General features: G+C 41.5%; 1 protein-coding gene across 1 annotated transcript in view; it reads right to left on the minus strand.

Moving 5' to 3' along the window:
- The window catches only part of LOC139470877 (carbohydrate sulfotransferase 10-like), a 112327-nt gene continuing 93516 nt past the window's right edge, over positions 1 to 18811 (minus strand). Inside the window, exon 4 of the transcript XR_011653803.1 lies at positions 1 to 84. The gene's annotated coding sequence lies outside the window, so the exon portion shown is untranslated. The remainder of the gene's footprint in view (positions 85 to 18811) is intronic.

Here is an 18811-nt window from a genome sequence, read left to right on the forward strand (position 1 = left end):
CAGAACTCTAAATGGTATTCTATGCTAACATGACGACAATTATTGCTCCCTGGGGTTCTTGAGAGTCGAGATGAAGTCTGTATCCTGTTTAAAATAAAACAAAAAACTGTCAGTGTGCATCTTTCAAATGAAGTAATTTAGCTGATGCATAATACCCATGGTATTTCAATAGTTGCTTTGACGTAAAAGACATGGTGAGTTGTTAATCAATATCGTCAAGGGAAGTTTTACATGTTTCCGGGTTTTCAAGTACTTGAAAAGTTCTTTTGATTTGTATGAGAACATGAACATCCGCTATTTTGCAGGTTGTGAGTGTTTGTCAGGGTGGGAGTGGAGCGTGGTGACTACACGGGAGAGTTCATCACTTGTGTATGGTGGCTGTTGGGTATGTTCTGGCTGCTTGTGTAAAACTGTAGCCTACCGATCTCGTGTGTGACACTGTAGCCTACCACTGTCGTGTCTGACATTGTAGCTTCCCACCGTCTTGTCTGACACTGTAGCCTACCATTGTCTTGTCTGACATTGTAGCCTACCACTCTCTTGTCTTACATTGTAGCCTACCACTGTTTTGTCTGACATTGTAGCTTCCCACCGTCTTGTTTGACATTGTAGCCTACCACTGTCTTGTCTGACATTGTAGCTTCCCACTATCTTGTCTGACATTGTAGCCTACCACTGTCTTGTCTGACATTGTAGCCTACCATTGTCTTGTCTGACATTGTGGCCCACCACTGTCTTGTCTGACATTGTAGCCTACCACTCTCTTGTCTTACATTGTAGCCTACCACTGTTTTGTCTGACATTGTAGCTTCCCACCGTCTTGTATGACATTGTAGCCTACCACTGTCTTGTCTGACATTGTAGCTTCCCACTATCTTGTCTGACATTGTAGCCTACCACTGTCTTGTCTGACATTGTAGCCTACCATTGTCTTGTCTGACATTGTGGCCCACCACTGTCTTGTCTGACATTGTAGCCTACCATTGTCTTGTCTGACAATGTAGCCCACCACTGTCTTGTCTGACATTGTTGCCTACCACTGTCTTGTCTGACCTTGTAGCCCACCACTGTCTTGTCTGACATTGTGGCCCACCACTGTCTTGTCTGACCTTGTAGCCTACCACTGTCTTGTCTGACCTTGTAGCCCACCACTGTCTTGTCTGACATTGTAGCCTACCACTGTCTTTGTCTGACATTGTAGCCTACCATTGTCTTGTCTGACATTGTAGCCCACCACTGTCTTGTCTGACATTGTTGACTACCACTCTCTTGTCTTACATTGTGGCCTACCACCATCATGTCTTACATTGTAGCCTACCACTGTTTTGTCTGACATTGTAGCCCACCACTGTCTTGTATGACATTGTAGCCTACCACTGTCTTGTCTGACATTGTAGCCTACCACTGTTTTGTGTGCATTGTAGCCTACCACTGTTTTGTCTGACATTGTAGCCTACCATTTTTTGTGACATTGTAGCCTACCACTGCTTTGTGTGACATTGTAGCCCACCACTGTCTTGTATGACATTGTGGCCTACCACTGTTTTGTGTGACATTGTGGCCTACCGTTGTTTTGTGTGACATTGTAGCCTACCACTGTTTTGTGTGACATTGTAGGCTACCACTGCTTTGTGTGACACTGTAGCCTACCGTTGTTTTGTGTGACATTGTGGCCTACCACTGTATTGTCGAGTAAAGAAATCTGATTATTTACAGGTGTCCGTAACATAGAAAACCAATCCAGAATCCTTTACATTCCAAGTGGTTTTGCACATACTTATAATACATGAACTCGGCTGCGTCATACCAAAAGACGTTAAAAAATGGTACTTGCTGCTTAGTGTCTGGTCGGCTCGGAGTCAGTCTACTGTTTGAGTCGTGTATTCACGTTAAACTGCGGCATGGTATCTTAGGGGGCTAGCACTTTAAAATAGGCATTAGTCCGGACTAGCACAAACAGACACAAACACAGACGCACACACACACACACACACACGTGCATGCTTCACAAGCACATAAACCTTGAAGGCGACGTTAAACCCCATTTCACCTCACCATTTATTCATTATAGCTGCAAGTTCATGGGACATTGAAACTGACATAAGCTGACGTAAAATCCCCCTAGAAATTCCAGGAAAGAATCGGACCCCAGTTCTGATGAATAGCATGCTAAAATGAGCGGCCATGCAGGCTCTGCGACTTGGCTGATTGCATGTCACTTTCCATGATGGCTTGGATCAGTGCTCATGTTTTCAGTGCTCATGTTTCCAGTGCTCATGTTTTCAGTGCTCATGTTTCCAGTGCTCATGTTTTCAGTGCTCATGTTTCCAGTGCTCATGTTTCCAGTGCTCATGTTTTCAGTGCTCATGTTTCCAGTGCTCATGTTTTCAGTCACTGAATATTTACAGACTGCAGTAATATTGCTAAGAAGTTGCTGACTGCGGCATAAAACACCATTTATTCATTCACTCACTCATGGAATTACCCGGGCTGCTTCTGAAGGGCCACTGCATACCACGATCACGACCTGTGTGTAATTGGGTGGCTCGGGGTGGCTGTAGCCTAGTGGTTAAAGCGTTCGCCTGTCAGGCCGAATGACCGAATACGTTTCCCCACATAGGTACAATGCGTGAAGCCCATTCTGGTGCCCCTGCCGTAATATTGCTAGATTATTGATAAAAGCGGCATAAAACCATACTCACTCACTCACCTACGACGTGGAACGTGGAAACAATACCAAATTACGAACTGAATATCTGTAATCACTGTTAGATTTTACAATTTCAGGAAGATGGCGACAAGGGACCGAAGAGCGATAACGAGACAGCAACGATCGGATGGATGGATCTCGCTGACAACGATATCGTAAGTATTATAGTGAGTGAGGGAGCACGGGTGGCCCAGTCGTCTAAGGTGCCGCGATTCGATGTGCAGAGTTGCGTCCCTTGGACACGCCAGAAACCAATGATTGTTGGTTCGAATCACGGTTCACCCCGATTATGTTTCTAGATTTGTCAGCACCATATCTGTGCTCGTGGGTTTCACCGAAGTGGTAAACGTCTTGAGTCCTGCATCACTTCGGGCTTTCCTCCCACATTAAGCTGACACGCCGTGATATAACTGGAATACTGTAAAAACCGGCGTTAAACCCAACTCACTCACTATAGTGAGTGATTGAGGGAATGAATAGTGTTACGACACTTTTAGCAATTTGAATTTTTGAGCAAATTATGGCAAAGAAATGGACCATTCCAAAACAACAAGGCTCTCTGTCGCCTCTCTAAAACACAAAGAGGCAGGGGTGGTCCAGACGTCCATGGCACCGCGGGCGTTGAGTTAGCCTGATGGTAAAAGCGCTTGCTCGACACGTTGAAGGCCCGGGTTCGAATCCCCACACATGTATGAAGCATATTTCCGTGTCCCCCGCCGTGATATTAATAAAAGCGGCGTACAATCCAACTCACGCAATCACTCTACGGCAGCGTGGAACTGCGTCTCTCGGACGTGACAGAAACATGTGAACGATTTGGTTTGGTTTGTTGTTTGATGCCGCACTCGGCAATATTCCAGCCATATGGCGGCGGTATGTAAATAATCGAGTCTGGACCAGACAATCCAGTGATTAATATCATGACCATCGATCCACGCTATTGGGATCGATGACATGCACCAACCAAGTCAGCGAGCCTGACCACCCGATCCCGTTAGTCGCCTTTTACGACAAGCATAGTCACCTTTTACGGCAAGCATGGGTTGCTGAAGACCTATTCTACCCCTAAATCTTCACGGTTATGATGTGAACGAAGGTTCGAATCCCAGTTCACCCTGGTTGTGTTTCTAAACAGATCGGGTGTTCAGGTTCGGTATCCCAAATGCGTGGATCGACGCTCATGTTGGTTGGTTGGTTTGTTGACATGTATGAACCAAGTCAGCGAGCCTGACCACCCGATCCCGTTAGTTGACGTTTACGATAAGCACAGTCGCCTTTTATGGCAAGCATGGGTTGCTGAAGACGCGTTCTACCCCGGGTCTTCAAGGCTCCGACGCTCAAATAAAAGATTGTATTCGATTATTTACAGACCGTCGTTATATACCTTGAATATTTGAATGCTGCGTTACACTACAGACAATCACCCCCACAAGCTGTTGTAGGTATCGTAGTACATTATTTCCATCAAACATTTACAAATGTTGTGTAGTAATTTAGGTATTGGACAGTGCGGTAGGGTAGTGTTGTGGTTTAAGCGTTTGCTCGTCACGCCGAAGACCCGGATTCGATTAGCCACATGGGTAGAATGTGTGAAGCCCATTTCTGTTGTCCCCTACCTTGATATTGCTGGTATATTGCTAAAAGCGGCTCATACTCACTCATTCACTCTTGGTATTGATTTACTGAGCATAGGCACAATCTCATTGTCGTCTTTTCGTTTCAGGAAATTATCTACTTCAAGGGAAAGTAAGTAAACTGCAAACATAACTTTTCGTTGTGTGAGTGACTGAGCTCGGATTTAAACAACAGTTCAGCTGTTGTCAGCTCAGCAAAGTGAGAGAAAGTCAAAGTGTTTGTTTGTTGTTTAACGCCACACTCAGCAGTATTCCAGCTACATGACGACGGTCTGTAAATAATCTAGTCTGCACCGGACAAACTAGTGATTGATATCATGAGCATCGATCCACGCAATTTTGATACAATGACATGCATCAACCAAGTCAGCGAGCCTGACCACCCGATCCCGTTACTCGCTTCTTACGAAAAGCATTGTCGCCTTTGACGGCAAGCATGGGTTGTTGAAGACCTATTCTACCCCGGATCTCCACGGGTGAAAATCAAAGACACTTCAAGCAATCGAGCGGAGATTTCATAAAGAGCATTGGTGAGGGATATGTGTAAGAGAACTCATGGATCAGGACAGTGAAACGTTTACTGGAACTGTTTGTTCAGCGAGACACGTCTTATCAAACTAATTGAGCATCCATGAGTTAAGGGACCAAATGGTAAAAAATCACATTTTGACTGCTGATATTATTTGAAAACTACACTATCTTAGGAACACAAAAATGCAATTCACAAGCTTCAATTTATGTTTATTACAGCGAAACACGGCATTATATAATGAAATAAGATCGTTTTGTACAGTCCGCACGTCAAACGTCCTTTTTGACGTCACAGCAAAATTGTTTCCTCGCACCCATAAGTTCCCTTTCCCCCTGGTCGGTCACACAATGTACTGTTGACATGTGCAGAAAGAGAAGTCCACTGTGGCGTAGTTAGGTCACGCGTTTCTTTAGGTCTTCCAGTCTTTTAGTGTAACTCGATGACCATCTTTAATTTTTACTGATTGTTTGCAATAATTTGGAGTTCCATTACAGACTATATACGTTTGCAGAAAGTGAATTCTATTGTGACGTGTTTAGGTCACGCGTAACTTTAGGTCTTCCAGTCTTTGAGTGTAACTCGATGACTACCTTTAATTTGTACTGACTGACTGCAATAATTTGGCGTTCCAATTACAGACTGTATCGCTGCCCAATGTGTGAACATGCCTTCAGGAGCAGGAACTCAACCAAGGATCACTTTAACAAGGAGCACCGTGGGTTTCGGTTTCAGTGTTCGTGTGGAAAGGAGTACAAGGTTAAATCCTCTTTAACGAAACACCAGGAGAAATGTAAACAAGCTGCTTGAGTCGTACCCAGCGAATGCCTGTTTATCGTTGGTACGTTTAGTATCCATGCATGTTTAGCGTAGGTTACTGTGCTTCAGTGCATGAGGGGGGCTGTCGGGTAGCCTAGTGGTTAAAGCGTTCGCTCGTCACGCCAAAGACCCGGGTTCGATTCCCGACATGGGTACAATGTGTGAAGCCCATTTCTGGTGTCCGCCGCCGTGATATTGCTGGAATATTGCTAAACGCGGCGTAAAACCAAACTCACTCACTCACTCAGTGCATGAGGACTACTCAGGATGAAAACAATATGGTTATTTTAAATTTATGATTCTGTTGATCTTTAAAAGGAATTGATCTCAGTAGCCTTGAATACTGTAGGTTGCCTTGAACATGCTGTCCAATTGTCTTGTATGAATCTTTTGTCATTGAGCGCCATCACGTATAAAACATACAATGGCTTTGCTACAACAGAGGTAAATGTGGCTCATGTAAAACGCAGTCATCTTGGGGTGATTGATTTCTGCATCATTTTCTGATGCAACGGACTAAACAATATATAGTATATATTATATCATATATTATAAATATTTTTCTCATTACACATTAGAACACAGGTGTCTCAGCTGTCGAAGACTTCGCTATTCGTCGTGCAGAGTTGCGTCCCTTTGGCGGGCCAGAATGCTATAGGTTCGAATCCTGATTATAATTCTTAATTTGTTGATCCATACCCACACTAATTGGTTTTACCAAACCTTTGTGAGATGCATTCACTTTCCTCCCACATCAAACTGACAACCGTATTATAACTGAAATAATGTTCGAAGCGACTTTAAATCAATCTCCTCAGTCACTCTTTGCTGAGCATGTTTCGCATGGCCACATGGCTCCATTGTGGAGGAATGGATGAAACATATATTTGCAGTTGTGCCCCGCGGAGATATTGTATCACTAGCCCGCTCACTCATGCATCAATAAATTAAAAATGTTCAGCAATGATACTGTGATGGATAGAAGCTTTAAAATGGTCTTCACCTAAGGGAGGCAACCCTCTCCGCGAATATAAAGAGCAGATAATGGTTGTCGTTAAAATCGATTTCTTTATCCTACAGAATGTGTTCTCGCTTTCGTTTTCCATGTGGTTTTATGTGATTCATTAATAACTATTATAAATGTGTATAATAATTATAATACATATAAAATTAATTCATGTTCATGTTCAAGCAATGTAACCCAAGAGTAAACTATTTTTTTATTCTAAATGTTGGCTTGTTTCGTTTCCATCTACAATAGTAGGGTAGCAGAGTTGCTCATGGTGCCAAACTTTTGGGTTTGATCCCCGACACCGATACAATATCTGCCGCTCATTACAGATCTTTCCCATATTGCTCAATCGGAAGCAGCGGGGGACGGGTGGCCCCGTTGTCTAAGTTGCGTCCCTTGGGCACGCCAGGAACCTATGATTGTGGATTCGAATCCCGTTTCGCCCCGATTATGTGTCTGTCTACAGCACCATACCCGTGCTCGTGGGTTTCACCAAGGTGGAGAGCGTGTGAGACCTCTTGTATCTCATAACTGGCCCACTTTTCAAAAGAGGTCGTAAAAACAACAACTCATGCACTCACTGAAACATTCAGATTATTAATTTCAGTGAGACAGAAAACATGTATTTACTGCCGATTAACATCAGATTGAAAAAAACCTCGCACATACTTATATTTACAAGTTTTGTTTGTTTGTTGTCTAACTAAGCACTCAGCAATATTCCAGATATAATATCAGTATTTACATGTATGCATCATCGATCCCAATTGCCAAGATCGATGCTCAGTGATGGCAATCACTGGATTGTCTGGTCCAGACTCGATTATTTACCGACCGCCGTCATATAGCTGGAATATTTCTGAGTGCGGCGTTAAACAGACAGAGGTTGGCAAATAGTCTATAGTCTATAGTAAATATAGTATTCCAAGAAGTTTATGTACCACATTATTTAAACAATCACAAATCATCACAGCTAGGTCATTGCATTATACGTGAGAAGCCCATTTCTGGTGTCCCCCGCCGTGATATTGCTGGAATGTTGCTAAAAGCAGCGTAAAACCACACTCACTGACTCATTGCATTTTACATAACACATTTTAGTCTGGACAAATGTTTGTTAGATATGATCAGTAATGGTAATACATTTGTCAGTTTAAATTAAATGAAATATGCATTGCTCACTGGATCAGGTCAATTAGTTCCTCCCTGGAGGACACTTTGGTGTGTACTCCAAGTGAGACAATGCTGAATGGATTAGGTCAATTACTTTCTCCCTGGAGGACACTTTGGTGTGTACTCCCAGTGAGACAATGCTCAATGGATCAGGTCAATTAGTTCCTCCTTGGAGGACATATTGGTGTGTACTCCAAGTGAGACAATGCTGAATGGATTAGTTTCTCCTTGGAGGACACTTTGGTGTGTACTCCAAGTGAGACATTGCTGAATGGATCAGGTCAATTAGTTTCTCCCTGGAGGACACTTTGGTGTTTACTCCAAGTGAGACAATGCCAAATGGATCAGGTCAATTAGTTTCTCCCTGGATGACACTTTGGTGTGTACTCCAAGTGAGACAATGCTGAATGGATCAGGTCAATTAGTTTCTCCCTGGGCGACACTTTGGTGTGTAGTCCAAGTGAGACAATACTCAATGGATCAGGTTAAATAGTTTCTCCCTGGAGGACACTTTGGTGTGTACTCCAAGTGAGACATTGCTCAAGGGATCAGGTCAATTAGTTTCTCCGTGGAGGACACTTTGGTGTGTACTCCAAGTGAGACAATGCTGAATGGATCAGGTCAATTAGTTTCTCCCTGGATGACACTTTGGTGTGTACTCCAAGTGAGACAATGCCAAATGGATCAGGTCAATTAGTTTCTCCCTGGATGACACTTTGGTGGTGTGTACTCCAGATCAGGTCAACTAGTTTCTCCCTGGATGACACTTTGGTGTGTACTCCAAGTGAGACAATGCCAAATGGATCAGGTCAATTAGTTTCTCCCTGGATGACACTTTGGTGTGTACTCCAGATCAGGTCAACTAGTTTCTCCCTGGATGACACTTTGGTGTGTACTCCAAGTGAGACAATGCTGAATGGATCAGGTCAATTAGTTTCTCCCTGGAGGACACTTTGGTGTGTACTCCAAGTGAGACAATGCTCAAAAGATTAGGTCAATTAATTTCTCCCTGGAGGACACTTTGGTGTGTACTCCAAGTGAGACAATGCTCAATGGATCAGGTCAATTAGTTTCTCCCTGGAGTACACTTTGGTGTGTACTCCAAGTAAGACAATGCTCAATGGTTCAGGTCAATTAGTTTCTCCCTGGATGACACTTTGGTGTGTACTCCAAGTGAGACAATGCTCAATGGATCAGGTCAATTAGTTTCTCCCTGGAGGACACTTTAGTGTGTACTCCAAGTGGGACAATGCTGAATGGATCAGGTCAATTAGTTTCTCCCTGGAGTACACTTTGGTGTGTACTCCAAGTGGGACAATGCTGAATGGATCAGGTCAATTAGTTTCTACGTGGAGGACACTTTAGTGTGTACTCCAAGTGAGACAATGCTCAAAAGATTAGGTCAATTAATTTCTCCCTGGAGGACACTTTGGTGTGTACTCCAAGTGAGACAATGCTCAATGGATCAGGTCAATTAGTTTCTCCCTGGAGTACACTTTGGTGTGTACTCCAAGTAAGACAATGCTCAATGGTTCAGGTCAATTAGTTTCTCCCTGGATGACACTTTGGTGTGTACTCCAAGTGAGACAATGCTCAATGGATCAGGTCAATTAGTTTCTCCCTGGAGGACACTTTAGTGTGTACTCCAAGTGGGACAATGCTGAATGGATCAGGTCAATTAGTTTCTCCCTGGAGTACACTTTGGTGTGTACTCCAAGTGGGACAATGCTGAATGGATCAGGTCAATTAGTTTCTACGTGGAGGACACTTTGGTGTGTACTCCAAGTGAGACAATGCTGAATGGATCAGGTCAATTAGTTTCTCCGTGGAGGACACTTTGGTGTGTACTCCAAGTGAGACAATGCTGAATGGATCAGGTCAATTAGTTTCTCCCTGGAGTACACTTTGGTGTGTACTCCAAGTGAGACAAGTTTGTCTCGCAAGTCAGCCACACACGTCATCTAAATGTGACAGTACTGGGAACAACGCTGCTGATGTCATTTTGTATATTTGCCCTCTTTGCGCTTCTTGCCTCTTGTAGTTCAGATTCCCAGTACTCAAGCTTACGTTTTGTGTAGGGTTGTTGTGACCTAGCGTCACTGCATTCCCCACCAACAATGAACCGTGAACCCTTTCTAAACGATTCCCAGTACTCAAGCTTACGTTTTGTGTAGGGTCCTTGTGACCTAGCGTCACTGCCTTCCCCACCAACAATGAACCGTGAACCCTTTCTAAACGTCGACGAAGACTGTCTCCGTGTCTGGAGTCAGTCGGCCGTGAAATTTGTCATGCGTTGACTGAGAACGTCTTTGTTGTCCCCTGAAAGGCTGGTTCACTATAGACCCTTGCTGTCCCTATCCTCCCATACATAAAACGACACCCCACAACTTCTGATGCTTTCTACTATCCCATCTAAATATTTCCCTTGCCTTAAGCTTGCTTACTCTTCATCCCCTGCTATCCCATCCTGAATGATTAGTCTTTCCAGAACGTCCTTGATTCTCATCAACATATGTAGCTCGTCAAGGACAAAGTTGTCGAGAGCAATTTCAAACAGTGGTGTATTTTGAACCCGAACTGGAGCTTATCTGAGTGAGATCTTATCTCGTCATTTGCCCTCACATAGGGTCGGTAGAGTAATACATCCAGCCATGCGTCATGCTGTGTCAGTCGTCTTTGCGTACTTTTCACAATGGAAACGCGTAACGCGTAACAACAAAAACACAAAAAAAAAATGACGCAGATTGTCTGATTGTTTCTGATTACTTACATGACACATGTATGTATATACCATCCCTCAATCAACGAAAATCCTCCTCTGAAAATCCCGCGTACTGTTGTCAGTGAATGCGCCATTTTGTAAAACTCGGTCACTGGCAGTGATGTCATACGGTAGTAAACATTGTTGTAAATATTTGGTCATTTCTTTGGGGTGAATTGTTTTAACTCGGCATCATGCATGTACTTATGCATCTTATCTAGTTTGCGACCGTCTCCGTGGTCTAGTGGTAGAGCGTCCCCCCGGAGAGCGGAAGGTGCGTGGGTTCGATCCCCGGCCGCGTCATACCAAAAGACGTTAAAAGATGGTACTTGTTGTTACCCTGTCTGGCGCTCGGCATTAAGGGTCTAAAACAAGGATTGGTCGGCTCGGAATCAGTATACTGTGTATACCGTAAATATTTATCGGGCCAGCCATCGGCACAATGTAGTGTTAGGGTACATAAAACGAAAAATTTCCAAAGCTACAGCTAGCTCTGATGTTAAAGTTACAAAGAGAAAAGGAAAACTAAAAACAACTGAATTTATAAAAAAGATAGATCATGGTTAATACTTTGAAAACCAACTGTAAGTACTATGAAACCTCAGTCTAAACATACACCCATCATATTGCCCCTCATTTAGGAGGCTTCAATAGACCCCCCCCCCCCCCCCCTCCACCCCCTCCTAACCACACACACACATTCCATCAAGTTAAAAAGCATGACGCAAAGGCCATAACTCCATATAAAATAAATTCTTAAAACATAACTCCATACAAAATAAATTCTTAAAACCATCTTTTGGAGTTTGTACCTGAGATACGCGCCAAATGTTTCATTTATTAACTTCAGTAGTGTCCCAATCTTGCTGGAAAACAGTTTTAGGTTTGCAATCAATCTTGTGTGTCCATCAAAAATAAGTTCGCATACAATTTCCTTTGGAAGCTTACCAGTGTTAGGGGCCCTTAATAGGGCAAACATGATATTAAATGTATCCTTAAAGATATTTCAATCTGAAACATGTATCAGACTTGGAGTAAATTTCCCATACTTCATACATCAAAATAAAATTTAATCCACTCATCAGTGCTCTCTCAGATGATCCATTTTGGAAAGCTGCTAAGAGTTCATTCAGCTTATCCATTTTTGCCAACAGGCAATGGCTGAACGTCTGGTTTTCTTAAATTGAAATATAAGAATATTATGAATTTTATAAGATATTCTAAGTTTATGTAGCGGCAGTGAGCATTGCTATGATCATGATGATGTAAATGACGTTGGGGGGAATATTGCTCAAAATATTAAAGTTACATTTAAATAAAGCTTTGGCCATAACGTAGATAGCAGGTGCTTTCCTTAATTCATACATCTTATCTCACATATTTGCATTTGTACATACAGTCCTTGTCTGGAGCCTTGTAGCAGAAATACTTTTACTTTTGGAAAATAGCCATAGCCATCCATTAAAAAGCAGTGAGACAATCCCCATAATGACATAACATTGTACAAATCTGTGAAGTCTGAAGTCTGGTTACCACAAAACAGATTTTTCTTTATTATATGATACATTATATATGTAGATTATATCGTGGTAAAGCAAAAGTGCCAACAAATGTTTATCATTAAAAGATCAGATACAAAGGTATGTACACATTACAAACACTTGTGTGCAAAATATAGCATAAAAGTATTGGGGACAAGTAATTTTATGCACAATTACATTGCTGGTAAACATATGAAAAGGGCCTATGATAAACTGAAATAATATATCTTTAGTTAGAATAAATAAAATTTGAAACAGGACTCTGGAAGTGGAAAGTGTTTTTCTACAATGGATAATGACCTGAAAAATCTGTACTGCAGTATCGTTTTTTCCTCATCAAAATTTTACCATTAATTTGAATTTCGATTAGATAAATGGGATGTTAAATTGTCTTGTAATATATAATGAACCGCAAAAGAAACGTCACCCTAAGTAACATTGCATGAAAAGTTGCCATTTAAATATCTGGGTAATTTTGTTTCTAAAGGTTAACATTACCTTGTCAAGAAAAAATGAAATTTGATGATAAAAAAACAAAGTAGATGACAATAAAACCGATCGCCCAAACGCATCACGGCAATGGCCATGTTAACCCGATGAACGTGAGTTCCGTGCAAATTGAAATGCACATGCTTTTCCCCCATTTCTTGCCCTATAAAAATCCACCCAGATCGTATATCATTCTTTCGTAATTTAATTGCAACCACATGCCAAGATTGAGAAGAAATCAGCGACACCAAACCCTTGGATGATTGCAGGCTGGACAAACCGCCTGGTAAGTTGCCAATGCACGTAAGGACGATATACAGGCTCCAGCAACGGTACCAGACCACCAACACTACAGATGACCGACCACGTAGTGGAAGAACAAGGATCACCAAGGATCACAAGACACCGCGCGTCGACGATTGACGAGCAGACACCTCAACTGTCACAGGCAACACCGAGGACCAATTCTGACACCACGTCATCGCCGGGACCGTCTTCAGTGGGCAACACAGCACCAACATTGGCGCCTCCAGCAGTTGAGAAGAGTCCTCTTCTCATACGAGAGCCGTTACTGTATCTCAACAGCAGATGGCAGGGAGAGAGTCTGGCGACGCCGTGGGGAACGTTATTCGGATGCTTGTGTTGTTGAGAGAGACTCTAGGGATGGTCCGGGCATCATGTTGAGGAATTGGTCTTGCACAGAGGGCGGGCTCTGTGGTCTTCCAGAACATCAATCCAGGGACACGCAATGGTGTCACGGCAGCTCGGTACATTGATCAAGTCTTGAGACCACACGCCATACCTCATTTGGCCCGTCGCCGCAACCACGAGTTTCAGCATGATAACGACCGTGCCCACACTGCGAAAGCAACAAAAGATTTGCTCCAGCAGAATGTCATTAGAACCATGCAGTGGCCTGCCCTCAGTCCCGATTTAAATCCCATGGAGCATCTGTAGGACGAGATTCAAAGACGGTATAATGATGTCTGACCAAGGCCGACAACTGCAGCTGAACTGCTCCATGCGTTCCTCAGAGTGTGGGCTCAAGTGCCTACGGCCTTCATCAACCGCCTCATCCATTCCATATACCGACGTTGCACGACAGTCATGAATGCACATGGCGGACACACGAGATACTGACTTGTGATGCCATTTCCTCAGAGACTAGTATTGTGTTTCACTTTAAGAACATTTGACACTTTAACTTCAACCTTGATGATCAGTTTTGCCAAGTTTCATCTTTTTAATATGTCTCAAGGTATGTGTACAGTGTTTGGACAAGTAAGGTTTCTCATATATCTATCCATGGTGACGTTTCTTTTGCCGTTCAGTATATATTAATCATCAATCACCTTTGAAATAGTACTCTGCAAATAGTTTTTTAAAACTATTTTATTCAGTATTTCATCATAAATGTACAAAAATTTCCTAACCTGATAAGACTACTGTACGTCTCCCCAAGGTCGGGGAAAACTGTACGGTAGAAGCCGTTCCCGTATAAACCTAATTAAAAATTAATTATTAAGTTTAACCTTAACTCTCTGGTCGTCATTATCTGCTAAATATGAACTAATAATCGATCCTGAAATATCCATATCTCGAAATGAAACTGCATGATCACACTTCAATCCGATCGATACAGATACCATACATCGGTATAAGATTTCTGATCGATATAGGCCAAAAGGCCTAGGTCTATATGGCATCCCGGTACATCTGGATAAAATTGCCCAGACCTTTAATACATAGTGGTCGTTTACAAAAATAACTGTCCTTTCATTTTGCCCTTTATCCAGAAAATGTTCAAAATTCGCAAGTAATTATGACATTAAAAAAACATCAATCTAAAAATAACACGTCCCATTTTAATTCTGGAAACCCAAAAGTCCAGAAACTCTACGCTCTTTGCCCAGTCTCGGTTAAAGGTATTTACAAAATTAAACATGCCGTTTTCATGGGAACATACCAAGGAAGAAAAAATGAAAAAAAAATTGTTTAAAAACTCAATATTTAGACTATGTCGCCCATGGGCCTGCCCATGGGCGAAGTCTGGCCCATGGGTAGGCCCATGGGTAGGCCCATGGGCAGGCCCATGGGCGAGAATATGTTCCTTTACTTAAAACTCATGTTTTTGTTTCGCAAATACATTTAATGTATTTATTCAAGTATCATGACACAAAATTTAACTCATTTTAACTTAATTCAACGATTTTATAGCGATATTGAAATATTTCGCCCATGGGCGAGAAAAAAGTTTGGCCCATGGGCGAGAATATGTTCCTTTACTTAAAACTCATGATTTTGTTTCGCAAATACATTTAATGTATTGAAAGAAGTATCATGACACAAAATTTAACTCATTTTAACTTAATTCAACGATTTTATAGCGATATTGAAATATTTCGCCCATGGGCGAGAAAAAGGTTTGGCCCATGGGCGAGAATATGTTCCTTTACTTAAAACTCATGATTTTGTTTCGCAAATACATTAAATGTATTCATTGAAGTATCATGACACAAAATTTAATGAAAAAATGACAAAAAGTTAGTAATGTAACTCAATTTTACTCAATTCAGCTATTTTACAGATTTATTGAAATATTTCGCCCATGGGCGAGAAAAGGTTTTGCCTTCGAAATCCTTGATTATTATATCATGCCAGAGTTCTGAAATACAGTGACAATGTTGCTGAACAGTAGAATCTGATGGACGTATTGTGCAGAACCTGTTTGACACTATGGGTTCCAGGACCACTAACACTCTGAGCTGAAAAAGTTTGGTCCTAACCGCACCCAACATCTTTAATGAACCCGGCCTTATCTCTCAAAACGTTTTGGCAGTTTATCATACGAATTCATGTGCGTGTACAACATTAAATTTTAGTTAGTTTCTATTTCATTTCCCATTTTATGACCCGTTGATACATCCCACTGTGCAATTACGTGACAGGTACGCGAGCGCGTATTTTAATGGAAAGAAACTATTCGTCTTTTATTGCATAACGTTTGGCTGAATATCTTACATTCTAACGAAATCTCGAAATAATTATTTAATTACAAGCAGTGTCGAACTGACCAGTAGGAATTATGTTTCAATGCGATTAAGGAAAACGTGAGTGAATATTGTGACACTAAAGCAACTTTTAACTGCATTGTCACTTTTGGTATGAAAATGGTAATAGTTAAGAAAAACGTAACAGCCTTCTTATGATAAATTTCATATTTTCATTAGTACGTTGTGTCTAATTACAGCGTCGGCCTTATTTACAGGTGATTCTACAATACTTGTTGTCGGTCAATTACAATCTGCCACACCACGCGTGAATAAACAGTTATGCAGGTGTTGCTGTGGGCAAATACCTAGCCTGTACATGTATATTTTTGTGGATACATGTATTACATATTTTCGTTGATATGTGGATATATTAAGCACCAAGACACAAAAAGTTTATGAAAGATGAATTTGTGCCTTGATATATATATTCAACGCGAACGAAGCTTGTATTTTCTCCGCGATCCTGATGTGTATCATCGTTTAATTGGTCATTCATTAAAAGTATGTTGTGAGGCGATATCAAAGGAGCCGCTCAATATACACGGTGTCGTCCGTTTCGCGTGAACTACCACCCCACCCTGTCAGTAAGAGTTATGTAATCGGTACACAAATATATTTGGTGCGATGTCAGTGTGGAAGGAGTTTGAATTACGTCCGCAAGTGGCCACAGAAAGTATAGTACCAATCAACAAGGCCAATGCCGTACTAATAACCTAGTGACTCGCGTAACAACGGCTGTCAATATGTCTGCTACATCTACCATACCATCATCCCTGTCACAACTGGCGTATTAACGGTTTATTCAAAAAATTATTGTAGAAATGTCGTTACCAGACTAACGTACGTCGTATTCAGTCCTCGACTGGATGTCACATTCCTTATATCAGTTAACAGCCCTGTTTGTGAAAATATTTACTAGACATAAGATTTAAAGACTAATAAAATCAATTGTAAGACCGCATAGACCATAAAACCGAATAAAATATGTCTTGGTATCATCTCTTGTGTATTAGATGATGGCAATGACCGGAAATGTTATAACGTTAGATTAAGAAGGAGAAACATTAAAGTGTTTTACAATACTTGGAAACATGAGCAATAAGATGTAGCAACATAAACATGCATGGAATAGGGAAAAAGGATGAATACAAATTGAAAAGGATTTTAATACAAAATTATCGAACTAAATAACTTGCCTGAACAGAAGGGGTACCCAAACTTGTTTGACAGTTATTCGTGTGTTGTAGACTGTCGAATGGGACTCATGTGTGTACGTAGGGTACGCATATCTATTGCAAGTTTTAGTACTCATACACTTTCTCTTTTTGTGTTTTGTTTGTTTGTTAGTTGTATAACGCCACACTTAGCAATATTTCAGCTGTATGACGGCGGTCTGTAAATAATCGAGTCTGGACCAGACAATCCAGTGATTGACATCATGTGCATCGATCCACGCAATTTGGATACGATGACATGCATCAACCAAGTCAGCGAGCCTGACCACCCGATCCCGGTAGTCGCTTCTTACGACAAGCGCTGTCGCCCTTTTACGCCAAGAATGGTTTGTTGAAGATCTTCACGGGTCTATTGAATGCAGGGATTTGTGTAAAGTCATCAGACAGCATACAATGCCAACTAAAAAATTATACTCAGTGTCTCCGCAAAGTAATATAGTACGGAACTTAGAGTACATGTGAGATTATACTCAGATTAGGGAGATGTTTAATCCATATAACGTGTTATTATTCTACCTAACAATGTATTTAATGAAATGAATGCAAAACAAACTCAACGGCTTAAAGGTTTCATTGAAAAAACTACCCCTAGTCTTGACTAATAAAACAACTGCAACCCGACACAGATTAAACGCAACTTACAAACACAATCATAATCTGGTTAGTCTGTATCACTCAACGAGGCCGCTTACTTTGCCCACAGTATGACAGTATTGGGCAGTTCAGTAATTAGGAGCCAAAACCAGGCAGGTACGCTGGTCACACTTGACTGGTCTGACTGATGATTAGGTCGTCTGACAATTGGGAGTGAACCATAGCAAGAAGTATCTGCGAAACTATTTGCTCCTTTTATGGGACCGATTAGTTTTATGACCATGGGCCTCGGCACAAGCGTGGTGTTGGAAAACAAGTTATACATGTACATCCGATATGGTGACTGTTTTTCGCTATTCATATTCTAAATACATTCATAATACCACAACATTTTAGTACTCCTTGAAACTTTACAATCACTTCAATATGTACAATAGATTGAACGAGAACACTTGATATATTGCAGATTATTAAATCATTGTCTCTATTATTAGCCGCTACGTTTGTATCGTCTGCATTGTACAAAGAAATATTTTATCTGTCCTTTTGCAGATTTAGCCTCAGAATGTGCTCATTCGAATTAGGAACGAAAATAATTGCTTATCATGAGTATATATGATACAGTTAAAAGTTACTTGTACACTGTAGACGTATTCACTTTAAAGTCGCATACGACCTTCGCGAGCGAGTTGAATGATCCAGGTTAATTGGAACGAAGTCTAGAAAGGGTTATAAAGTTTTGTATTTGGTAATGTGTAGGTTTGTTAAATATAATTTTTTAAATTCCTTTTATTTCAATATGTAAAAACATAACTATGCGCTTAAAAACAGGGCTGACTTGATGGGAGATAGCCACCTCAGATTGTCTGTTGGACACGGTTTAACCTTACTGTGTCCTCACCCTGGTTGTTGTTACCGTTGTTATAAGGGATTAAGAGCTACGGCTCATTGCATTTTTGGTTACAGTCTGAATCACTAAAGTGGACATGTGCAGGTGAACTCTTTTCAATTAGTATATGAAATGCCCCAAAATGTGAACTCCAGACAATAATAACCTGAGGGTAAATCCACGTGCGTCTGCCTTTCCCCTCGTTCACCTTCGAAATCCTTGATTATTATATCATGCCAGAGTTCTGAAATTCAGTGACAATGTTGCTGAACAGTAGAATCTGATGGACGTTTTGTGCAGAACCTGTTTGACACTATGGGTTCCAGGACCACTAACACTCTGAGCTGAAAAAATTTGGTCCTAACCGCACCC

This window comes from Haliotis cracherodii, unplaced genomic scaffold (genome assembly GCF_022045235.1).
Source record: "Haliotis cracherodii isolate W230 unplaced genomic scaffold, xgHalCrac1.p SCAF_21, whole genome shotgun sequence".
NCBI classification, from domain to species: Eukaryota; Metazoa; Mollusca; class Gastropoda; order Lepetellida; family Haliotidae; genus Haliotis; species Haliotis cracherodii.